At 44.1% G+C, this 26,900-nt stretch overlaps 1 protein-coding gene across 1 annotated transcript in view; it reads left to right on the forward strand.

Moving 5' to 3' along the window:
• Positions 1-1,663: 1,663 nt before the first annotated feature.
• LOC139759490 (uncharacterized) overlaps positions 1,664-26,900 on the forward strand; it is a 58,253-nt gene continuing 33,016 nt past the window's right edge. The window contains exon 1 of the mRNA XM_071681669.1: positions 1,664-2,115. The gene's annotated coding sequence lies outside the window, so the exon portion shown is untranslated. The remainder of the gene's footprint in view (positions 2,116-26,900) is intronic.

Genomic DNA, 26,900 nt, shown 5'->3' on the forward strand with positions numbered 1-26,900 from the left:
TTGCCTCATTCAGAAAGACAGGAGCAGAGAATCTTGCAGGAGAAAATTCAGAGGGCAAAGACTTATTCCACATCCTCTCAAATGGTTCGGATGGTCAAAATCATTTTATCATACCGCCTTTAGTTCTCTCACCCATACTTTTCTTACAACCTTTCCCCATCTCTTATCCCATCATTTCTCATACGATCAACCTTCCTCACACCGCAGATCGCCCTTAAGCATTTCGTTTCCAACACATACACCCTCTACCTTACTTTTGTATTCATGGCCTACGCCTTGACCCACACATAACCATCGGGACTCCAAGGTCATCAAACATGCCTATATATGACCTCATAGACAATGACTTCTCTTTCCACACATATTCCGCAGTGCACTGAGGGTCTTAGTCCCCTCGCCAACCCCATGGCTTACTTCAGCATCCATGGTTCCATTCGATGCTACGTCCACTCCGAGGGATCTAATACACTCGACTTCCTTCAGCTTCTCTTAGTTAAAACCTTCTCTTAAACCAACCTGTATCTACCATGCTAGCCTTAGTAGCTCTACTTTAATGCACATTAACTCTCAACATTCTCCTCTCACACGCTCTCCCAGTCTTCTTAAGTTTCTCACTCGATTCTACCACCAGAGCAGCGTCATCGGCGTGCAGCAACTGACTTACTCCCTGGCCTGTCCGACCTCAACTCTATCTTACATATTTCTCAGCAATGCGAGATTGCGTCAGGAATAATCAGAAAATGATCTCATTTGCAAACATCCTGAGGCCACCATCCACAGATAATTCCTATGTATATAACTCTGTAGTTTATTTTGCCCACTTTAGTGATAGTACGTCATCCGCCATGTGCCAAATCGATCCCATTAATGTCTATCTACAGCACGCCTCTCACCCAAGCGAATTTCCCAATATTCCAGAGCCTCTTTTTCTCCACATATATCTCCTTTTTGGTCACTCCTTCTCACTTCTCCTGTCGCTCCTGAAACAGTTCCTTTCGTTCGTTATTTTTCGTTCGTCTTATTCATATGACCGAAACATTTCACTTCACCCTGGTCGTTCCTCTCAGTAAGACTGCGCTTACTGCTCTTGTCATTCCCTACACAATCAAACTCTCCTTAAAAGACGCATTGTCCCCAGTCATTCCATTCCCAACACATCCAGCTCCTTTCTTTTGCGTTCAAGGCCCAGATCTAGCACCCATACAACTCTGTCGGGACTACTGTATCAATAAAACATACCCATACTTGCCAGGTGACCTCTCCTTCTACACGGTCTTTACTGTAACCGGGTACCTGAACGCCCTCCCTCTCCCACCCCATGACTCACTTCACTTCCCATGGTTCCAACCGCTGCGGCCAAGTCCACTTCCAGATCCCTAAAGCAATCTAATCTCCGTAGGTTCTCCCCCCACGAAAGTTTACGCTCATATGATCATGTCTGCACCTCATTACTCGATTTGGACTCGAATTTACTCTGTGTTTTCTCATTTCACGCACTCGTACACTACATATGGTATGTAAATTGAAATGTCAGTGCACTGACGACATACATTCAATTAGCCAACAAACGGACGGCAACAATGGTTGGTGGAATACGGCGGACTGCCGGCAACTCTGCTCTCCCTCACCTCCCCACCAACGGTCGCGGCAGCAAAACAGTCTCAGTGTCAGCGTTGCAGGTGAAGAGGAAGGTTGTGCCGCACCGCTGCGCCCTGCCCTATACCACGTGGCTAAAGCAGAGACTGGTATCGAGAACCATCAAGATTGACTTTTAAAGTTAAAGAAGTATTCACAAAAACGACAATAGCAGTAGACAGATTGCCGAGTGTTGTGTGAGGAAGATAGAAACTGAAAGTATTCTTTTGTTTTGAACTGTGAGCTGTTGTGGTAACAGTCTAAGGAAGTCTCACGGTCCTTGAAGTGTGACCGGCGACAGACCGTAACAGGTGTGTCTGGGAAGGAGAGAGTTACCCAGAGCTACAGAGAGGGAGGTGGCTTAATAGATCTGCTCTCAACTTATCTTCCTCACCACCAACATAGACGATCAGCTCCTAACCCCTTAGTCGCCTTGGTGTCAACGAAACCCTGGACGAACAGCTGAACAACGCTTCGAAGGTAAGATCCATTTGACGATTGATTCGGTGTTTCAGTGAACCGGTATCTATATGAATACGACCTATACAACTCCTTGTCATTTCAGACCATAAGTCACATCCATTTTTATTTTTAAAGAAACAAATATGGCGTTTAAAAAAGTTACTCGAGCTTTTCTTACCGGAAATGAACAGTCGAGAACTATGGTGATCTATAGACGTAACCAACAACGCTCCCCCCTTCCCCTCCCTCCCTCCCAAGCTGGGGCAATCTAACTCAGGCTTGATGAGAGAGAGAGAGAGAGAGAGAGAGAGAGAGAGAGAGAGAGAGAGAGAGAGAGAGAGATGGTATGGTAAAGGGGGGAGTGGGGGGGGGTCACTGCCCTCTCGGCCCAGGATCCATTAAGGGGCCCAGGCCTGAGCCCCTCTTTTTTTTTTTTTTTTTTTTCAAATCCCACTTAATCCTGTTTCAAAAGTATAGCGAAAACCTTCGTCCTCAACTTCGTTATCATTACATATGGCACTGTTCATAAGCTCGTTGTTGTTTTCTAATTTTTTTTTTTATTATTGTAAATTCTATTCAAAAAAGTAAGAAAGAGAGAGAGAGAGAGAGAGAGAGAGAGAGAGAGAGAGAGAGAGAGAGACCCCAAGAACATCGATGGGCCTCTTCCTTTCACGGTGGGGGGAAGAGCGAGGCTGTTTGCCCCCAGGGGGCGGTGCTAGCCCTCGACGCCCCTGATCTCACCATTTATCTTTTCCTCGGGGCATTACTTCTTCTACTGGTACTTTGTGCCTTTTCTTATGGTAGCTGAGACGGCGTAGGCTATCCCAAGGGGAGGATAAACAATTGATTTGGGTGCGGGTCGATTGCCGCTTCCAAGATTCGAACCTTACATCGGGCGGGTCAGTAATGCTTACCTTAACACCACGCAGACCAGTTTTTTTTTTAGGAAGTCAACACACACACACACACACACACACACACACACACACACACACACACCACGGCACCCCATGGTGAAGTGTTTAGCGCAATTGTCTGTGAGTCAGCACTGGTCCACACGGGTTCGGTTTCTCTCATAATGTTTTGTTTTCCAGACTCGTATGGCGGACTCGTTTCCTATATTCGTGCAGATGTACCTGCGACGCCTTCCTCCCTCGGAATTTCCTGTATATTTTAGATTTAGAGGTGGTACAAACGCTAATATAATCCACTGAACTCCTCTGTAAGTTTAGCTGTACTTTAGAATTAATCAAAAGTGTTACATACACTTCTCTGGCTCCCATCATCTACTCTGTAACTTGTGCTGTACCTTCGAATGTGTGAAATGTGTTAAAGGTAATATCATTTCCTTTCGTCATTTCCGTCCCCGTTTTCGTATGGTAGTTTAGCTCTTTTTTGTTTCGGTACAAGAGTCACGTTCGTTGTCGCCTCCAGTGGTTGTCTGATGAGCACTGGTGTAGGGGAGAGGAGGTCAAGGGTCTCCCTGCTTCCCTCTTACATGTGGCAGCGTGTATGTGTGTGCGTGTAGCAGTGTGGGAGCTGAAGTTTTCCCTCCTTTCCTTCCTTCTCATCCTCCTTCCCTCCCATCCTCCTTCATCCTTCCCATCCTCCCTCCCAACCCTCTTCTTTCTTTCCTCTCTTCTCTCACACTGACGACCCAATCCTGATTCTTAGCACCTCTCCCCTTTCATGTGCCAACGTTCAGTACCTAGTCTCTCTCTCTCTCTCTCTCTCTCTCTCTCTCTCTCTCTCTCTCTCTCTCTCTCTCTCTCTCTCTCTCACTCACTTAACCACTTTACCCGTTGATATTGACTCAGACAATCACGGTTGTTTCGCTTTCGAGGTTGAACCGAACAGCGTTTTGCTTCATCGTTCAGTGTCTCTGTAGCCAAACATCATCCATGCCTTGTGTCATACTTAAAAATCCCGTCCCTCAGTAAGGGTCCTTCATATGGGTACCTCTGATCTCATGTGTACCATTCCACTCGAAACTTCCAGCTCTCCACACATGAAACATGCATAGATACAGCCTCTGATGCTCAGCTGAAGTGATAGCTTCATTTTGTATGCGAGACAAGTTTGAATTGCATATTCGTCACAGCTGCACCAAGTCATGCGTGATTCTGCCGCTGTGAGTAGTATTTTCTGCTATGACATATATATATATATATATATATATATATATATATATATATATATATATATATATATATGTTAGTTCTTGGAGCGCTGAAGCGCCCACTTACATTATACATATTACCTTTTACAGAGAGAGGTTTTGAACCTCTTCAGTATGTGGTGGCAGTCGAGTCGCTCAGCCACTCAAATTAGGGACCCCAGAGACTGAGTGGATAAGCGCCGTGATTGCCGCCACAAGTGGTAGAGGGTCGAATCCTCTCTGTCGAGGGTGCTATATATATATGTGTGTGTGGTGCTTCTGTACTCCGTGTTGTTACATTTTGAGTGAATACAACTAACTCATTATTGAGAAACATTCATTTAAATGACAAGAACTTTATTCACACAAGAGAACAGTTGCAAGTTCTGGACACTTGAAGTATTTACATATACGACAAATACTGATGAAAGATATTCACAAAGAAAAACAAGGAAAGCGAAGTTGAAAATTCAACGAGTTCGTAAATATCGGCGAAGATGGTCGACAGTAAACTTCCTAGCGAAACAAACCAATGCTTTTATCCCTAATGAAACTGTGTCACTTGTGGGGAAAGTTTCGACTCATCGGCACCACACAGTGCCGGTCGCTGGTCCAAGTAATCAAATTTGACTTTCCGGATAGAAGGAGTGTTTCCAAACGTTTATCTTGCTTACTTTTACTCAGAATTTAGATCAGCGCTGAAAAGACAAAAGGTATTTCAAAATTTAATTTTTTTTTGAAATTCGAGAGTACGGCCCAGAAAGGAATTATCATTTAAACGCGTCCTGAGGTGTAATTTCTTGTCGTATGTAACTCAGAAAAAAGATTTTCTCTCTACCAGTCAAATGCGTTCATCATCAGCAGTGCCATCCGTCTCGGGCAACAGTTTTGATTATTATTTTTCATCTCGGACGAACTTGAATCATTTAGGTTAGTTTGATTGATGTTTTGGGTTTTATTCCCATCAACCGCTTGGGTCATTAATGTCTTCAAGTGTTAAAGATAACTCTAAGACCACATACATTCTTACTATGCAAATAGCCCATACTTTTGATTAGAATAGTTTCGGTTTATTGTATTTGACAAATTCTCAAGAGGCGTAAGCCGCAGTGTGTGTTTGTGTATGTGTATATACATACTATTAAGATAGGATAGATACACAAGGTTAAAAAACGGGACGAAAAGAGTGTAAAACTCTCTCCCCGTAATGCATAAATAGTAGTCACAGACAACGTGGTCATAGTTAACCTTGCTGCGAAAAGAGCAGGTTACGTAAAAGAATAAGCAACTACACTCCCAAGGTAAGACAAAATTTAACAGAGAACTTAATATTTACAAGAGACAGACGTGTTTGATGAGAAAGAGACTGACGCGTTTGATGAGAAATACTTACATGTTAGAATCATGAGTATTTTAAGTCGTGGGGTCACTTCTGGTTAACCTTGAGTTTGTCAATCCCTATCAATTCTTCATTCTTCCTCCTCTTCTACCACCATCTTCTCCTCCTCCTCCTTTGCCACCATCTCTTCCTCTTCCTCAATCACCACCTCTTCTTCCTCCTCCTCATTATTTTTCGTCTCATCTCCTTTACCTCCACCTCTTTTTCTCCTTTCTCTTTAATATTTTTTCCCTTAATCCATTTTTTCTCATTTTCTTTCTCTCTTCCTTTAACTTGCCCTCTTTTTCTATTCATTCTTCTCCCTCATCATTTCTTCCTCCTCCTCTTCTTCTTCTTTTTCTTCTTCTTCCAAGACAGCCTTGAGTCTGTCCCCCTCCCAGAGCAGTTCCAGAGAATATGTTGACAGTGAGGGAACTGGGAGCCACTCGGCCAATTTCCGCTGTCACCGGCTCCTCCCAGCCCTAAATGCATTCCCCGTACGCTGGGAGGACCTGAGAAGTTGTCTCAGGAGTTACGGCGGGAGGTGAGAGCTAAGACATGTTGCAGTAAAAGGATGGGCCGCTGGGAGTTCCCGTGGATATTGCTTTAAGAGGTGCATCAGTAACCAGGAGCTGAGCCTTGTCTCTCAGAGCCGAAATGGCTGGCTGGCTGGGAACTCCTGAGGACTCGTGTCAGGGGCTGAGAACAAGAGGGTGGCAAGCTTTTATCATTCTTTTAATTAAGTCGTTGCACTTAAGGAATTAACTCATCTTACTCAACGGGATAACTTCCTGCTGTTTCCAGAGGGTGAGAACTCTTGTGGGGCGTTTCAGGAGCTTACAGGAGGTTTCAGCCACAGCAGCTGGGGTCGTTTCGTGGATGTCTGGCGAATGTTTGCGGCGGAGAAAAAACTTTGCCTTGTCGATGTTTGTAGGATCCAAATGGCTCTACGAGGAGCACTTGTTTATATTGCCTCACTTTCTTTCTATCCACATATTTGGCCGTCTTGTTCCCCTCTCTCATTACCTTCCCATCCTCTGCCTTGCCTCTTCGCTACCTATCTTCTGCCTTCCCCTACTTCTTGTCCTCTTTCTCTACTCTCTCCCTCCCTCCCTTCCAACACCGAAAGTGGATTAAAGTGATTGGCTGACACCCATGGTGCTTAAGCATTTGCGTCTCTCTCTCTCTCTCTCTCTCTCTCTCTCTCTCTCTCTCTCTCTCTCTCTCTCTCTCTCTCTCTCTCATGATTACACCGAGAACTTTTTCTGAAAGAGTCATGGTGTTACTCAAGGAACCCTTTCCTTAGGAAGCCTGCAGATCTAGGGTTGCGCTACATTCAGGAGCATGGGGCGGACGGATTCCTTTGACGCGAAAATTTCTTTGACAGGAGTGTTCTTTTTTTCGTCAACTGACCGAGACACAGCCTTGCCAAAAGGTGCTTGTTACTCGCGGTGTTAATCCACCGGGTGGAGTCTATCTATCTATCTATCTATCTATCTATCTGTTTTCGTTCAGCACGAACACTCACAATCACATACACCATCCTCACCACCATCCATACCACCAACACCTTCAACACCAACACCCATCCCTCCCCCCCACCATCATCACAACTACCCATCTCCCCTTTACAAGCATCACCATTATCATCAACATGACCACCATCACTATCACCACAGTCGTCACTTATCACCACCACCATTACGATCACCAGAGCCATCACCATTACCCAATCTAGCACCACCACCACCATCAACAGCAGTCGTCACCATCACCACCACCACTCACCATCCAAGCCAGGAATAACAATCAAATTCCTGTAACTCCAACATTCCAACTGTGTGGCACAGATTGTCAATCAAATGTCCAATTGTTGCTGTCGGGTCGTACAGACTAAATAGTGCCCCCCTGGTTCTTATTTTCTTTTTCGCTGACACATTCGAAAGATGAAGGACAACATTTTTTTTTCTATCTAAATCTGTTTCTGTAGTGTCAGCTCATCCGAGGTAATATCTAGTGTCACTGTATTTCGAAAGAGAGAGAGAGAGTATCTTCGTTTGCTTAAGTTAGAGGGCCAGACAGACAGACAGGTGGGTTGAGAAAGACAGACTTACAGACAGACAGAAACCAGCACTGAAAAAGGTTGTTGCAAACCTTCCTTTTCTATGCTAAGAAATAGAAAAACTCTTTTGCCATCCAACCTTCTCCATGTACCTCTTTCATATTTCTGACAAATTTAGATGACTTGATACAGAAGACTAAAAGTTACTCCTACCGTGACAGTGTACACCAAACTTTCCAGAAAAAAGTGTAATTTTGGTAGCTGGACAAAGTCGTCCGCAGTTATTGTTAGCCCCGATCCCCTGCAGGGTAGGAGAGACGCTGGTAAACTTGCCATCAGAGACATTACTCTCTTCTTACGTGAATATTGCTCTCTGTACAAATGTATGTTGGCAAGTGATGTCTGTAAGTCTGTATAACTTTGTCTATGGTTGTGTGTCGGTATTTGTTCATAGAAATTACTCATACCCTTAGATCAGCATACATACAGTAAACCAAGTTCAAAAACAAGACCACTTTGAAATATGCAAGGATACATGTGTCAGACACGTACATACATATGTATGCAAAAACAGACTCATACAAGCACATTATAGAAAATACAAGTTTACAAAGGACATATAGAGACACAAACATGTACAAAAACGAAAAACAAAGACATACACATATATGTACAAGTACAGATACACACATATCCATACACATGCTAACACATACAGATACATATTCTGACTGAAACAAGACCATTAACCTGACACACATACATGCAATATTCAGGGAGGCAGATCAGTGGGATCTCCATGCAGCTCTGGTGATATAAGATTAGCCTTTATCATGACAGGATCTGCCTCACACACACACACACACACACACACACACACACACACACACACACACACACACACACACACAGCATACATAAGTTCATAAGGTTGTATGTTAGAAAACGTTCATAAGATGAGGCACCACGAGTATAGAGCCCCATGCCCATCCGGTACAAACAGGTAATTATACAATGAGGTGACAGTAATACATTACTTCCCTCTAATCCTATACATCACAGACGAACTTTCCCTCAGTTCCACGGGCGTGGCCCAGTTAGAATCTTCCCCGAGAACACATGAGCTGCTGACGATCTGCGAGACGTCATGGCCTATAGGTTCCAGGATCAGTGATACGAATATCCACAGAAGGATTTCTGATCCTTACCTTGACTACCACATCTGCTCCTTACCTGTGATTACCTCATTATTGGAGCTCCTACTGAGTGGTTAGGTCTAGTAAGTAAAATGAGAAGTTGCCTTAGGACGTATGACACATGGGAGGGGATGAGTCGAGATAGAGAGACAGGTAAAGAAGGCCAAGTTAGAGATAGAGTGTAACAAGGTAAAAAGATTGGATCTGGTAGTGTGTTAAAGGCTGTGTGTGCGTGTGTGTAAGACCCGTTGACCTTTAGCCTTCCCCACAACCTAGGTCACGACCTAAGTCAGTTTACCCATGACTTAAAACCAGCCTTCCTCACGACCCAGGCTAGTAAACCCCACGAGCTGTGATTGTATCTCCCAGTAATTTGAGGTAACGGACCGCCCCCCTCACAACTCAATATGTTACCTGCTTGTTTTTTCGTTGTTATCAGATAACACGTTCGTTTTAATGCACGTCACGATGGTACAGTCCTTGAACAGGGTTAGGAAGACACATGTGGTCCAGCGGTACAACCCTTGAGTACGATTATGCGACACCACTGCGTCACAACCCATGGGTATATACGATGATCTGGGTATTTAACCTGACCCATGATACTCAGGACAAAGATCACGTCATGATATCCAAGGTTCGTGCCTTCATGATGAAAAAGGTCACGCCATCGTGCTTAATAAAAAGGTCACACCGTCGTGCTCAAAAGTCGTTTCGTCATGCTCGAGAGAGGGTAGTTACCTTGCTTGACCCTTTCCCCATCACAGATGTATATCCATCACGAATATCAGTAAAACACGAAACTATGGAAAGAAATCTCCTCAGGTCGCCAGCCCTCATGTCGTCTATGTGATTTTGTATGGTAACCTGCCCATCATTTTGGGGAGATGACTATAACGGAAAGTAACCAGGATCAGTTAAATGGCTCTTAACGCTTTGAAGAGCGAAAGGTAGTGATGCTGTGAGTGTCTGAAGAGGTGCAGGTCACATGGGAAGAGACATCACGAGACCCTGGGGGAAATCAGCTAAGTGCGCTCTCTCTCTCTCTCTCTCTCTCTCTCTCTCTCTCTCTCTCTCTCTCTCTCTCTCTCTCTCTCTCTCTCTCCCCTCATGTCCAATAGTTTGCCTGAAAACATCCAAACATTCATTTGATTCTTTTTGTTGCTGTTGTTGTTGTTGTGATCATGAACGAACAGAGCCGAATCTGCTTTCCCAGGACGGCGAGAGGCAGGCTTTGACCGCGTTACATTCCGGTGTTCATCCTGGAATTGACAAGTTTGGCCTTCACTGGATATACAGTACGATCAATCTTTCGGCCAACTCGAACCCAGGTCCGGTACACTAGTATTTTGATCGTAATTATGATAATTTTAGTCCCTGACTTAATGAGGTATTTAGACACTAACACAAAAATAATTCATTGTGGGTTCGCATCCTCTCCACTATATGAACAGCCTAGCTATTTTCTGCTTCTCCCGTATTCAATTTTCCAATCGTATATATTCTTCCGCTCAGTTTGTCCCTGAGAACAAATGTTCTTAGCTCAGACTAACTAACTAACGACAGAGCACATCAGATAATACAGGACTGCTGCAGACACATTCTACAAAGATTTAAACCAAGAGCTAATGTGAAACCCAATATCTTGACTACTGGTAGCACAGCTTGAACCTCGTCTTGCTTCGAGACTTAAGACTCACACTATCTCATGCGAATTCCTCCGGAACGTCTCACTAGCCTCGAGCATCTCTTCTTTTCACTCCCCCTAGGATGTGGTGATGACACTGTCTTCACGGAATACTTCGCCATCCTCGTATTTCTCAACCGTCGTTGTAGCTGAGCATTTTGTTGGGATGGTTGTAGCCTGCGGTTTCGGTGAGTCAGGGATCCTGTTTCGCTGAGGAGGAGTCGAGCTCCATGAACCACAGGATGTTGGTGGTGAATACGATTGTCCCTTAGTTCTGAGTCAGAGACTTGAACCCGTTCCCCATCCGGTTCATAGCCTGCAAACCTAGGCTTACCATGAGACTTGATACGATTCACGAACCGGTTTGAAACGTAGAAGCCGATTTTGAACTTTACAACCTGAAGCCGCTTCAGAACTGGTTCAAAGCGACCAGGAGTTGTTTGTCTTTCTAAGCGTTGTGTTAATTTACTTAGTTATTTCTCTGTCGTTCCTTTTGTTTTTTGGGTCAACCGAGGCTTCATGTTAGCATTCATGCTGACGCTTTGATAGACTTTAAGGCGTGATATAGACAACACATTGATGTATTGAAATCTTTCAGGAGGAAATATATTATATGGAACATGTTGCTGATCGTCGAAAGCTATAAGGCACGGACGTTGTCCAGAGCGACGAAACACAGAGGTTGCCTTGTCCCAGATATTGTTCAGTCACGAAACACAGACGCCTTCCTTGTCTCAATCATTGTCTCTCCGAAGCGACACATTGCAGTAGTAATGGAGTTCATGAAACACTGAACCACTGACGGACTACTGTTCCTGGATGGCTCTATTGTGAACCGGAGTTTCGAACCAGCTGGTATTGACAGAAAATGAGTCGTTGTAAAAAAAAGAAATATACCTGTGTTCTCACGGAAGCAAATTAGGCTTAGTATCAGAGAAAATTACTTTTACCTTGTGGATTTCCCTCATTTAAGTATTAGACTGACATTACAAGGAAGTTACTACCGAAGGTGACACAAGACTAAATGATAATGTGATAAAACACTTCCAGGAATATCAGGTTCATTTGAGTCTTCACGCAGCGACTGCATTATCAGTTATATGTAGACAACCAGAATGTAAAAAGAATGAATATCAAAATGAGAGAAGAAATAACATTTACACCAGCGACTTTAGGAAGAAGAATACACCAAGATTCATCATCTATCTCTTGTTATTCAGACTCACTCACCTGTCTGAGAAGAAATTCCCCTGGAGCCACAGAGGTGGTCGGTTGTTTGGGCTTTAGGCCTATCAACTACCGCGGTCATTAAGGCCGTTAACCTCAAGCTACGCCCACCAACCATGAACACTCGTAACACCTTCTTCAGGTGTTAAGGATTATTATAAGACCACATGTACGTTTACTGTGCCTACGCCCCATGACATACTGTTAGCAGGAGCACTCAGGTGTTTCCCTAATTAACTCCCTAAATTGGCAGGACTTTGTCCGGGAATGTAATTGAACGTCTAGTAATATTGCAGGGAAAAGACGCGTAAACCTAATGTAAATTTGACATGGATTGTCACTGAATTTGAGAAATAAATACAAGAAAGTTCAAGAAAAGAAGAATAAACAAGGAAAGACTACTCGCCTGAAGTATATTAATTTTTAAACAGTGGCAAGTGTATTCGTTATTTTCGAATCTTAGCGAACAAAATGAAAGGCGAAACTAACGGAGGACACTAAGAACTTTAGATATGGCATTGATAAGACATTTTCACACTCATTTTAGTATTCAACGTTATTACCATTTTCTTTTTTTTGTATTGAGGCTTTTAAATTTGCATAGTGATTTTGTGTTTCTTTCTCGACTCAACGAAAAAATCCAAAGATCTTGTCACCGGCTATTCATCCGGGACGACTTCTTTGTCAAGAATACATGAAACTCAGAATTACAAAGTTCTTGACTTAAAAGGTTAAGGGGACATGTTTACATCCCCTGGTCTGTATTTGGTTCACTTATGGCTCACCTGTAACTTTCCCCCCCCCCTTTCCAGTGGTCTACTTAATGGTCCATGATACGGTCCATTTGTAAGCTACTTTGTTATCCACAAGTGGTCCACTAGTAGCTCATCTGTGATCCACATATGACCCATCTCCGGTCCACTTAGATACACATGCCCAAGAAAAGTAATCCACTTATGCTTCCACTGTGGTCCACGTGTGTTGTTCCTGCAATCCACCCATATTCCATGAGTGATCCACTTGAGAGCCACCAATTAGCCACTTATGGACCAATGATGGTCCATCAGAATGTGGCCGATCACTCTACTCACTCAAGTTCTACTAGTGGTTCATCAGTTGTTCTTCTAAGTCTTTGTGGTCCACTAATGGTCCAGGACCACCATCACCTGTGGTCTACTAATGGTCCAGGACCACCATCACTTGTAGTCCACTAACGGTCTATGACCACCATCACCCATGGTCCATTACTGGTCCAGGACCACCATCACCTGCGGTACATTACTTGTCCAGAACCGCCATCAACTGCGGTCCATTACTGGTCCAGCTGCACCACCTGGCGGCCATAATCCATCATCAACTGTCAATCGTCGGCTCCGCCGGGTACCATTAGGTCTTCGTATACCATCCCCAAATTGATCCCATCTGCTTCTCCCTCCACACATCCTCCCTTGAGTTCCTTCCCCTTGGCTCCTGAAATTACTGCTGGCAAAATAATGCCACCTCTTCCTAATTCTCTGATTATATTCCAGGTAGCGCCATTCCCATTATATATAGAAAAAAAAAGAAATAAAAGAATTCCTTCGCTGGAAATTATTTATGGTGGCAACAGGGAGCGATCCCGGATAAAGGGGTAAATCCCGTGTCGAAGCTCGTTTTCTCTTGGAATTTTTTTTTTTAAAGGGAACCTCGTTCAGGTTTGGTTACGACCTCTTTATTTTGTAGTCCTGGAAAACGAAAGAGGTTGAAGCCTTTATGCGTTCAGGTGTTTCGTACAGTTCACTTTTATGCCGTGATGTAGAAATATCAAGCCTTATTTCAACATTTCAGTTTAGCAAAAGTTGCAGAAAAAAAAGAAATAGATGAACATTGAGTTATGCTTCCTCATTCTGGGCCAACATTGATTTGTAGGCTCCATATATCGTTGTCTGTTCGACGCCACGTGAGAGATCTCCATCCCTTCATGCATGTTTCCAGCTTGACCCTGTGAAAGAGAGAGAGAGAGAGAGAGAGAGAGAGAGAGAGAGAGAGAGAGAGAGAGAGAGAGAGAGAGAGGATTCTGCAAGAGATATGCCATTGGTTATTGCTCATGAATAAAGAGCACCTCATGTATATAAAACCTTTCCAATACGTCACCCGTTCCCTTGTAGCATCGCTAACTAACCTCCAGACTCGGGGTAACGAGATCCCGCAAGAACAATCATTCACTTAGGTAAAGCAACCCATTTATATCCACGAGATACTGGAGTGAAAGGCGCCATCCAACATGGCTTGTCAATATACTATATGGGCGACAGAGGCGGGACGGCGACATCCCTGGCATACACAACGAGAGAATAACAGACGAGGGTCGACCGACCCACAGACCCTTCAGGCCCGTTATGAGAGACAACATATGGAGGGAGATATGGCTGCCACACTTCGCTCGCCTCCCGTCCCTCCCTCACCACCTCCCTCTCTGTCTCTTTCTGTTTACCTCAGACCTCCCCCAGAGAAGTTATAAGAGACAAAATACAACCTATAAAGTTGCGTGGGAGATGTAGCAATACATTCAGTTCGGTAACATAATTCTCAGCAGTGGGTATGATAGTTACGACGCCCCCTCCCATCTGGGTCAGGTATGGTAAAAGGGGAGGTGGGGTAGAAATGTGTCCAGGGGATGACTGATGATGTCATGAGTTTGTGTGGGCCAGGTAGAGACAGGCTCTTCCCTTCCTCGTCATGTTGTACCTGTTACTCCCTTTCACAATGGAATACTTGAATCTCCCTCTCACTGTGGAATACTTTTCCCTCCCTCTCACTATGGAATACTTTTCCCTCCCTCTCACTATGGAATATCTTTCCTTCCCTCTTACTCTAATTTCCTTATCCTTCCTTCACCGTACAGGAAAACCTATCCCTCTCAGTATAAGATATTGGTGTCTCCTCTCACCATAAAATGCCCACCTCTCCCTCCCACTATCGAGTGCTTGTTCCTCCTCCTCACTGTAGAGTAGTTGTACCTCCCTTTCATTGTAGAAGCCCTGCCATCGCCTCTTACTATAGAATGGTTAACCCCTTCCTCTCACTACAGAAAAACCTTTTCACCCTTCTCCTGATATAGTATCTCTCCCTCCATCTCACTATAGAGCACCTGTCCCCCTTCATTTCAGTGCATCTGTTTCCTCCACTAAGAGAATACCTTACTGCTGGTACATGTTAAAAAAAGGGGCTGTTCCCTCCCTGCCTCTCGTTTGTTCAACTCCCTATCTCCCTCACCCTCGTGACCTAAGCTATTTCTCCCCACCTCTTACCAGTATTAATCTCTCTCTCTCTCTCTCTCTCTCTCTCTCTCTCTCTCTCTCTCTCTCTCTCTCTCTCTCTCTCTCTCTCACTCTAGCTTTGACCTACCTAAAAATATCGACGCAGGTAGTGAGGTATTAAATCTTCTTCACCTATTCCCTCTCCTTGCCAAACTGTAAGGCAGAGAAGATCACCAACCAGCCTCCTTAAGTGCTATAAACATGTCCCATAAAACCGGGATCATCGAACATAACGGTGGGCCAGAGTTAACACTGTCTTGCCCTGACGTGCTGTTATTAAAGCCTCCTTCCATCAAAGATTAAAAAGTTTGCCAAAATGTCTTTTGGCCGAGAGGAAGTGATGTGAATGTGGACAAAGGTTGTGTGAAGACCCAGCCTTCTCGTCACTCTTGGTCCCCAAGGAGGCTGAGGCTGGTGATTGTGTGTGTGTGTGTGTGTGTGTGTGTGTGTGTGTGTGTGTGTGTCTGTGTGTGTGTGTGCGCGCGCGCGCACGTGCGTGTGTGTCACATTTGTAACATCAACAAACTCAGTCCGGGATAATGGTGTCATATTTTTTGTCACTTATTGGACTCATTAACCTAATGACTCGCTCTCAGACCTCATTAAACTGCCAAGCTAACTAATGAACGAAATCATAAACGAAATAGGTTTTCCCACTATCTACGCCGTCTGTATCCCATTGTCTATACCTTCCTCAAGACTGAATGATATCCTATTATCTAACTTCTCAAATGGGACGATTACTCAGGAGTATAGACGCTGTACGTACATATAGAAGGGCAACGCGATTGTAAAATTCTCTCCTCGTAACACACAAATACTAATCCCATACACACACACACACACACACACACACACACACACACACACACACACACACACATACACACACACAGCCAAAAGCCATAACATGAAATTAAAAAGGAAACGTGCAAGAAAGGATATCAAGAAGTACTGTTATAGTAGAAGAGTAAATGATATATGGATTAAGTTGAATTAAGAAACAGTAAATAAAGACATGCAGAAGTTCAAGCTATATGATAGTGGAGAATGTCCAAGACATGAGGCCCCACGACTGTAAACCTCTCTCCCTATACAGAACAAATAGGTGGAGAGGAGCTGGTCCTTGGGTGGAGAGGACTTGGCCATCGATGGAGAGGACATGGCTCTTGGTGGAGAGGACCTAAAGAGGAGGAGCAGGTCATGTGAGGGTCACACACAGGTCACCCAGCCAGGTTTCTTCTCAGAGTTTATTGGCTACTAATCTAATTCTGATGAACATTCAGATGTCAATTCCCCCCACCCACCCCTTTACTTACGTATGATCTCGATCGCCGTCTCTCTAAAGAATGGAAAAACTGGTAATCATATGGTCCATCCCATTTCCATAATCTCCTCGGAGAAAATTTCCATGATCCATCACAGGGAGGCGCTGCCCTGGATAAGAAAGACTGGGAGAAGAAAACTTACAAGTTAGGAAGTGGAAAGTTTGATGGTACCAGAGACATTCGCACTTAATAGAATCCTGTGATCCGATCCAATTCATTAAGAAAAATAGAAATAGACACGCCTTTATCGTCTACGTAATTTGGAGAGACTGAGACACACAAGAACTTGACTGTGAAAACTAAGGTGTAGGCGTAATCAAGATACGAATGAGGGAGAAGGAAAAGAAGGAAAAAAAAAAGATTTTATATTAATCTGTGAGAGTGAAAAGAGTTTGCGCAGCCCAGGAATATTTGATAAAGATCAACATTAATGTCAGAGTGCGCGGGTAGTGTCTGTATATATATACCTTGAGCTAAAGCGTTAGTCGAGGTGCGTTAATGTCTTCTAGTGAAATATTTGAGGCCAGTTTTGGTTGCCGAACGTTGCTAAAGCTGAGAGAGAGGGGAGAAATTTCATTGGCTAGTCCATTGCTTAATTATGATTGCTCTCCTAGTTATTTTCATCGTATGTCTGGCTTACAACCTTGGTCATGTTCCTGACATGAGCTGGTATATTCCAGGTCTCATTAGCATCGTTATTTTGGTTTGACGATTTAGGAGAGAAGAATGTTCTTTAAATTCTGCTGCTTTTTTTCTTTATTATTCTTAATTTCTTTCCGATCCGGAAAAGGGGAAAAGAATCAATGCTTTCTCATAAAGCGTCTTGAATGTGTTCATTAGCGAGGGCTGGAGTCTGTCTCAGCTTGTGGTGGCAAGAACTGGAGTCTGTGGTAGTTTATGGTGGCGAGGGTTAGAGTGTGTGGTGGTTTATGGTGGAGTAAGTTGGAGTCTATGTTAGTGTGGTGGAGACGGCTGGAGTCTGTGATATAGTGGTGGAGAAGGTTGATGTCCTTGGTGTGGTGGCCACGGTTGGAGTCTCTGGTAGCGTGATGGCGAAAGCTAGAGTCTGTGGTAGTGTGGTAGTCAGAGTTTGTGTCTTTTAGTATTGCGCTAATGAGGATTGCAGTCTGCGACACTCAGAGGCCGAGTGACTCAGCGTAAGTTGACTTCCTGCAAGACTGAGCTCACACTTAGAGAGGAAGTTAGGGAGGTTAAACAGTGTAGTTAGCGAAGCTGGCAGTGAAATCGGTGAGACTGGAGGTGGCAGTGAAATCGGCGAAGCCAGAGGTGACGGGTGAAGTAGGCGAAGGAGACAGTGGAGTTGGCGGTGTTTGTGGTTATAACTTGCGGTTGTGTTCCAGAGAAGCTGAAGCCGAGTTTGATGGCGGGAAGCACCTTACAGCCACATTACAGTGGTGTGTTACACACGTCTGGGGCTATTTAGTAGGAGAGGAAACCTTCTGGTGTTTAGAAAGAAAATATCCTTTTCGTTATGACTGAAGAATGACTGTATGCTTTGCCCTTGACACGAATGGTTGCCTCATGAATCCTTCTCCTCCGTTGTCCACTCTTCGTCAGCACCACCACCAGACACGTGTGTGTGTGTGTGTGTGTGTGTGTGTGTGTGTGTGTGTGTGTGTGTGTGTGTGTGTGTAACTCAAAACTAAAAACAACCGGTAAAATAACGGCCCTATCTTGGGGCGCCATTATCTCTCTAATGGCTAGGTCAAATAACCAACGGGAGAACCTGACGGGGGTTTAGAAAGCGTTCTTATCAGCATAACACGAGTGGCGATGCACGGGTTGGGGTGGGTGTTCCCTAGCGTTCTCTTACATCACGGACGTTTCGAATATCCACCAGATGGAGATATCAAGGGAATGCGATCACAAAACATGGTACATTACCCATGAGCCTTGTGTGCCCTAGCAATAAAGAACTGTTAAACTCATGCTCGTAACCCCGCAGGCGAACGTACGACCAACGTTGTGTAGAAAGTCACCCCCCAAAAATTGTTCAATATTTCGTTCTTTTCTTTCCGGTTGATGTATCTGTGTTCTGGCTCCTAGCTGGCTTATCCATAGGAAGAGCCTTTTACAAAAGCCCCTGTCATCTCAGCTGTCGTTACAGCAAGCAAGATCCCCGTGTGGCTGACAGGTCTCTTCCACGTCAACAGCAGCAGCAGCAACACCACACCCCCTTGTCACCTTACTCTTCAGTGAGCAATGTCTCTCGGAACCAGAGCAGCCGACCACAACTTGCTGGGAAGTTGTCGACGTCAGATGCGTGACAAGCCACGTTGCAGCATTCTGTGGTTCGCCCCCACCAACATCAACACCCTAAACTTACAGCTTACAGCTGCACATGCCAGTTGGTAAATAGCTTCGTCAGCCTCTCCATGATGGGGCTGCTTTAGCTTACTCTCCTGACAGCTGTGTCTCTACTCTTGATTGACTGGAGACATCGACGTATGTGGAGACCTGTCAACACTCAACACTCCTGGAAGTTTGTGAGGAAGTTAACAATATACTTAATCTCCTTAACACTGTAACTCCTGACGCTCCAAAGGGCATGTCCTTTGAGCATTATCGTAGACTCTTGGTATGATGTCCTCAAGGGGTCTAAAATCGAACTCAAGGGTCGTAAAGTTGTGCTCCAGGGCCACACCCCGTCGTGCTCAAGGACCGATTAAACGTGTTCAAGGCCTGGATCGTTGAGCTTAAGTGTTACACTATCGTGCTCAAGGGCCGTATACCGTCGTGCTCAAGGGTCTTATACCGTCGTACTCAAGAGGTTAACGTTCCCATGGGTCACCCCTGGAACATACTCTCCTTTCTTCTAGGTCGTATCTGGAAATTCACTGCTCCTCTAACCTGCCATTTACATACACGTGATGGAAATCGCCACAGTATACGGCGGAATTAATTACAATGTTTCACGGAGTAAATGAAACAAACTGCTTGGCAGCGAGCCCAGGGCAAGCAGTGTAAGCTTGCTATTTTGATAATTCACTTTAACAATGACATCATCTTAGATTAACCCGTTTGCTTTCAGAATTCTTAAGTTTTCGAAAGATAAGAATACAAGTTATGGTGAGGACTAGATTACCTTGGACTGAATTAATGGGCGGTTATTACTTGAGATAACTTCGAATCGCCGTCCTGTGTTCGAGTCATGAACAGAACCAGTTCTCCTCTCTGTTTGAATCCGCCGATATCCATCCGCTTATAATTCCCCCAACGACAACTTTCTTAAAAGGGGTCCTGGTTTTACTCCAAACCCCTCCTCCCCCCCCCCCCCCCACCCCCCACCCATTTTTTTCCAGGAGCCCTTGCAGCCCCCAAAGGTGTGCTGCTTCCAGTAGCAAGGAAATGATGGACTCCTTTGGAATAAGAAATTCTTCGACGAGACTGTATTCCCTTTCGTCAAAAGGAGGTCGGACAGACCACTTTCCTGGAGGCCCGTGATTACATCTACAGAACTCGTATCTCAGGGAGACGACTCCGCCGAACCACCTCACCTCTGCGGAGGTGCAAATCTTCTTTGTTCTCATTATGAACCTTCCCTTCGTTAACAACGTTACTTATGGCCAGCATCTGGGGAGCCTCACCGTCAGTAAGCTGATTATCCACTTTTAACTCCTCATTGCCATAATTTTCCCAGGGTTTTTCTTTTTTTCTGTTCGTTTTATTCTCTCTCTCTCTCTCTCTCTCTCTCTCTCTCTCTCTCTCTCTCTCTCTCTCTCTCTCTCTCTCTCTCTCTCTCTCTCAAATCCAGTCTCTAGCTTCCTCGTCGTTTCCCCTCTCTTTCTCAGTCTTTTTTTTTTAATGTACTTCCTTCCCTCCCCCACTCTTGCTCTTACCCCATTCTCGTCACCCTCTTCCTCCTCTTCCCATCTTCACTCCACCGTATTGAACATAATGCAGTAAAATTCTCCATAAAACCTCGCTCAACTGTGGCGAAGTTGGGATGATGTGGGTGATGTACATTTTGTGAAGTTTAATTCGACGAATTTTTCTCTCAAGACTTGCGAAATGCTTTGAGAAATATCGAGTATACGTCATTTGTGAGACGCAATGAAAGGTGTCGTAAAGTGTGGTGTTGGGAGGTGGTGTAAGGCAAGGAGGTGTAGTGAGGAGGGAAGGATGTGAGGCAGATGTAGTGAGGAGAAAATGGTGTATGGTAGAGAGGTGTAGGCAGTTGTAGTGTGGAGAGGAAGGTGTAGGCAAGCGTAGTGTGGAGATGCAGGTGTAATTAGGAGGAGGAACCCTTGGTAAAGTGTGGTGTTAGAGAGGGTGTGGCGGATGGCAACAATGGACGATCTAGATTACCATAATCGTAAACAACAACAAGACTTTATGTTTGTAGAGCAGCGGCCGGTGTGTTGTTTATCTCTCCCCCTGGAGGAGAGAGAGAGAGAGAGAGAGAGAGAGAGAGAGAGAGAGAGAGAGAGAGAGAGAGAGAGAGAGAGAGAGATAAGACCCTAAGTTGGGAGAGCTTCTAATAGTATCTCTTCTCGAAATTCAGAGCTGCAAAGATGAAATGGATGTTGCTGATGAGGTGAAGTAGGGCCAGGAAAGAGATTGGTTCTGGGGGAAGGAGATCTGGTGGGGTGCTAGGGTGTTGGCAATGGGCCTTGATGGGAAACAGACGGTGGGGATATGAAGGAAATGAGGCGATCTGGAACACGCACAGATTATCTGCTGAGTTACTGATTTACTTTAATCCGATTTGTGTGGGCGGAGTAGACCCAGGGAGTGAATATTTGTAGGAAGGAGAGTTTAGAGGTTGATGTTGTGTTGGCCGGGCTGGACTGGTGATGGTGATGGCTGGAGAAGCAGAAGTAAGAGGTTAGGGATGATCATAGATAAGTTGGAGGCGGAGGATAAAACTGAGGACTTAGGTAAGTATGTAAGGTATAAGTTAGGGCTCTTTCTAGACATGGATGAGTTGATAAGGATGATAATGATGAGTCATAAGGGCGCGGGTAAGTCGGTGTTAGGAATGCGCTAAGTCAAGGTAAGGACTTGTGTCAATAAGAAAATAGTGGTAGGATAGGTTGAGGAATGGAGTAGGTAAATGTGAAGTTACGAGAAATATAAGGAGGGTAAGGCCAGAAGACTAGATAAGAGGGCTGGAAGGCAGGAAGTATATAAAATAGAATGAGAGAAAGGGAGAGTGAGACAAAAATAGAAGAAAAGAATAGAGCACAGAAAGCAATGATGGGATGATGAAATGGTAGAGGTGTTTTTAATGGGCCCAGGGTTCGAGAGTGACAAGGCTGTTGCGAAGCAAGAGGTGAGAAAGGAGAAAACTATAAGAGAGAATCAGAAAGATATAAACGTGAATGAAAGTTTAGGGGGCGTGACACTAACTGACGAAGAACGATAGATGGTGGACAAGAGAGAGAGAGAGAGAGAGAGAGAGAGAGAGAGAGAGAGAGACTGATGGAACACGTAGAGAAGATTAACACATTCTTGTCACCCTTCGTCTGGTTGAAAGGGAAGATCTACATCTCCCCAACAAGCCTACCCAACCAGCTCGCAATCTCCCCACTTCCATGTAATCACCCCATCCTTTAAACCCAAGTTCTCCCCCTTGGAAAATATTGGAAATATGTCATTAGATCGTTCGTTCGCTTGCAAGCGTCGGGATTCTCCCCTGGTAGGGCAAAAGAAGAGAAAAAAGGTCTTATGACAGATTCTCTGAAATACCTCGTTTGTTACATACCATATCATACTTTGTTTTAGCACTTACATTTCATTTCACGTGCAGCTTTATCTGATTGATTCTTTATCATTGTTTTATTCCCTTTTCTTCATTTCATCTTTGATTTTCCTCATTTATTATTTCATTTCATCTTGGAGTTGCTCTTTCTGTATTGTCAGTATTATGAAGACACTCTGGAGTTACAGGAAAACTGTTCGTAAAAGCAGTCAATTAACTGCACTCCGGAGTTAAAAGGATATCATTTGTAAAGGCAGTCTTATGAAAGTACTCCCGATGTAAAGTATTTTCTTACCTCTCATACTCTGTTAGTCAAGACCCATAACAAACTGTTGCGAGAAACACTATAATACGTAACGAGATGTTTACATTAGCTCAAGGATTCAAGCATCAATACCACCTATCAAAAGAGGAAACGAGAGGAGAAACCTTCAACAGATGCAGCAAAGGTCCTCCAATCACCATTGAACCTCCTCCAAGCTCATCCAAGCTTTTCATACCTCCTCCAAGAATCTGCAAGCTTTTCGAATCTCCTTTAAGATCCTTCAAACTCCTCCAGCCTCCAAGTTCATCCAGGCTCCTCCAACCTCCCAAGAGTTCCTCGAAGCTTCTCCAGCCTCAAAACTTCTCCAGTCTCCTCCAACCTCTCGCAGAATCTTAAACGTTCCTCCAAGTTTTTTCAACCACCTTCAAACCTCCTCCAACCTCTGCTGACCACCTCCAACCTCCTTCCCTAACTTCCTCCTCGCCTTTCACTCCACCACCCAACCAGTCACGCCATCAAAACACAACATCAGGTAAAGACCTTCGGCCCTGATGGAGCACCCACTCTCTCTCTCTCTCTCTCTCTCTCTCTCTCTCTCTCTCTCTCTCTCTCTCTCTCTCTCTCTCTCTATCTCTCTATCTATCTCTCTATCTATCTCTATCTCTCTCTCTCTCTCCCCTTTCCTTCTTCCTCCGTTATCATCCCCCACCATTTACACTCTCTCGCATACCATTACGCCAAAGTTAAGGCCACAGACCACACAGCAGTGACGATTGACACTAATGGGCTTTGGGTCTTTATTTTTGAGTGGGTGAAATTGCCCAGCTGATTCTAATAAAACATTGAGGCAAATTGGAAATAGAACGAGACAGCTGTCACTAACTGTAGATCAAATTTCTGATAAGAATGGAGACAAAATTCATGGCGTTACTGACGAAATTTGGAGATATAGAGTAGTTCCTTCAGGTTCCTGTCAAGAAAGAAGAACAAAGAACAAGTTCTTTCTGATTTCTGCTGAGAGAAAAGCATAAAGAACAATTAATACCAGATTTGTGTTGAGAATAAAGAACACGTTCCTCAGGATTTCTGTCATGGAAAAAGAATAAAGTGCAAAGTAGTTCGGTTTTTCTCAGAAAAGGGATTAGATGCTAATTTATTTCATGTTTCTGTCAAGAAAGGAAGATTAAGGTCAAGTTCTCTATCTTTTCGTGTCGGGGAAGGAGAACAAAAACCAACGTTTCCATGTTTGTTTCAAGGGAAAAAAAAAATCAAGTCTTTTTTTATTGATAATTCTGCCAATAAAGAAGATCAAAGAACAAAGTCCTCCAGCTTCAGAGTTCATTACTGTGTTGTGTAAGCGTACAAGGAAGAGAGAACATCCAGATATTCTCAGAATGTTTGTTGTAGCCTTGAGACTCGACGCTACGAGTATATACTTACACTGGTTAATGAACGAATTACTAACTTCCTCTAATTAAATCTTATCTTTTATGATCATTTTCGTCATTTTCGACGTCTTCTTCCTCTCCTTGTCTTCCCCTCCCCTGCCTCTCTCTGTCTATCTCTCTCTCTCTCTCTCTCTCTCTCTCTCTCTCTCTCTCTCTCTCTCTCTCTCTCTCTCTCTCTCTCTCAGCCCTACGCAGGCACACCACCTCAGCGTCAGCTCTGCTCATCACCAGTGACTATCGTGGCATCAGAGCCTCTGGCCTGGAGGATATGTTGACATTATTAGGAGCATAAGACGTCAGACGATGGTTGGTTTTATATACACTGTGGTAATTACTCTCCCACCAGTAGGGACATTCACCAGCCTCCTCCCACTCTCCCACACTCTCCCACCAGTAGGAACACTCATCATCCACCTCCCACTCTCCCACAATCTCCCACCAGTAGGAACATTCATCATCCACCACCCATTCTCCCACATTCTCCCACCACCAGGGACATTCACCAGCCTCCTCCCACTCTCCCACACACTCCCACTACCCGGGACATTCACCATCCACCTCCCACTCTCCCACAATCTCCCACCAGTAGGAACACTCATCATCCACCACCCATTCTCCCACATTCTCCCACCACTCGGGACATTCACCACCTTCCTCTCACACTCCCACACACTCCCACACACTCCCACTACCTGGGACATTCACCATCCACCTCCCACTCTCCCACACACTCCCACCACCCGGGGCATTCATCACTCACAAGAGCCCCAGACCAACACCACCATGAAAGAAAAAGAAAAAAGACCAAAAAAATCATCACAATTTGGGATGAAAAATGGGATGTCGCATTTCGAGATATCGTCCCCGGAGGCGACATTGCTGAATATTGATGGGAAAAATTGTTATGATCCTGGTAAAGCCATTGATGTTAAAAGCAACTGAGAGATGGTTACTTCGTGTTGGTACAACTGCTCGACACTGACAGTTGCTGGAGGTTTGGTGTTATTATATGTCGGATTATGGCGAACATTGGAGGAAGAAGAAGAAGAAGAAGAAGAAGAAGAAGGAAGAGGAGGAGAAGGAAGAGGAGGAGGAGAGAGAGAAAAAAAAAAGCAAAAGGGAATTTCTGTTCGTATCAAGTTTTGAATTCCCTAGATTGTGTCTAATTGGATATATATATATATATATATATATATATATATATATATATATATATATATATATATATATATATATATTGTAATAAATGAAGCCATAGAGTTCTCCAAACTATGTAGAGAGTGTGGGGAGTGTATCTGCACTACCCTCACTGTACGCAGGGGAACACTCCCTGGAGGCGGGCAAAGCCTTTTGAGGTCCGTACACTACATACACACACACACACACACACACACACACACACATCCTCACCCTGAGACGCAGGGTGACGGCTGGAAGCTTCATGTCAAGAGACAGAAAAATACCTCACATTTTCTTGAGAAGGATCTTTTCCTTTTTCTAGCCCTTCCGTGATCTGGGTCACACTTGCGCCCTGGTAGGAACATCTGCTTCCCTGCAGAACTGGTTCTTTTACTCTTGACATGACCTAGGGTTTCTTATGATAGGTCACAGCTGCGTAGCGTAGAGTGAATTTACATTACCAGGGGCTAATTTTTACACCACCCTGTATTCGTACTCCTAGCCACGCCTGCGCTTCATTAAGCGCACGTAGAGTAAGCGCACCGTACTTAATAGCACCACATATCCCTTACTTCTGCGCTGCTTACCTCTACCTACAAGACCATTCCTGATAGTAACTTAATGAAATACGAGCTTGTTATCTATCTGAGCTCGTGATCCTGGTGTGACGACCCTGGAGCACGATGGCACGACCCTTATACACTGCGGTTCTCAGGGTTTGGTCCCAAAATGCTCCAGGGTACGACCCTTCATGGTCAAGGGTCGTAACGTCGCTGTTAACGTGTTACCCATCATTTCGCAAACAACATTAGCGAATGACGAAGCATATATTGTCATTTTTTTTTGAAGGCCTGGAAGTTTGGTCGAGGTTATCGTGATATACAATTAATCTATAGATTTCAGAGCTGACAGCTGTTGATCGTTGGCCGTCCGAACATAGAGCACAATGTACATTTGTATCTAATGGACAGTGATGTATTTCATGATAACCAGAATGGCATTACACTAGTAAATTCCGGATATCTGATGTCACTCATCACTAGGGCTCAGCTATTTCACAGTTAGAGAAATTACTAAACCACTGTGATTTATTTCTCAATATATATATATATATATATATATATATATATATATATATATATATATATATATATATATATATATATATATACATATATATATATATATATATATATATATATATATATATATATATATATATATATATATATATATATTGGTTTATTAGATACCAGGTAAAATGGTTTATTGAATGAGGCCAAGAAATACAAAAGGATTGAAACACCAACATACCAATACACTCTTTCGGCGGATGCCTGCCTGTGATAGCGAAAGAGATCAGAAACTCTGTTATTCCAGGAAAAATATAAAAAGGATGATATTGTCTCGTCAGTAAACAGAGGATTTATAAACGCCTTTCACGTTTTCAGAACCCAAGACGTTGTTTTCTAGTAGAAACACCAGTTGGGAAGCACACCTTATAGATGTTATGAAGGTTTGTTCAGTGTTATGTCTTCGTGCACCTCATAGGAGTTGATTTTGTCTGTCAGTGTTAAGACTAAGAGAGATGCTTTCTTTAACCTACAATCCTGCATAGAGAGGAGTAGATTTTCCCTAAGCGTTGTGACATTATGTTGTACATCACGTGTGTATGGTGAGACCTATTTTCAACGTGTGATCATAGCGATATGTATTCTCTCTGTCGCTCAGCTTCATGGATAAAGAAAATCCAGACGGAAAGAGACAGCTTCCAGCCACTCTCCCTCAATCCGTGACGCACCTCATGACGCACGCACTCTTAATCTCACACCCTCACACACACACACACAC

This window comes from Panulirus ornatus, chromosome 33, assembly GCF_036320965.1.
Source record: "Panulirus ornatus isolate Po-2019 chromosome 33, ASM3632096v1, whole genome shotgun sequence".
Lineage (NCBI taxonomy): Eukaryota > Metazoa > Arthropoda > Malacostraca > Decapoda > Palinuridae > Panulirus > Panulirus ornatus.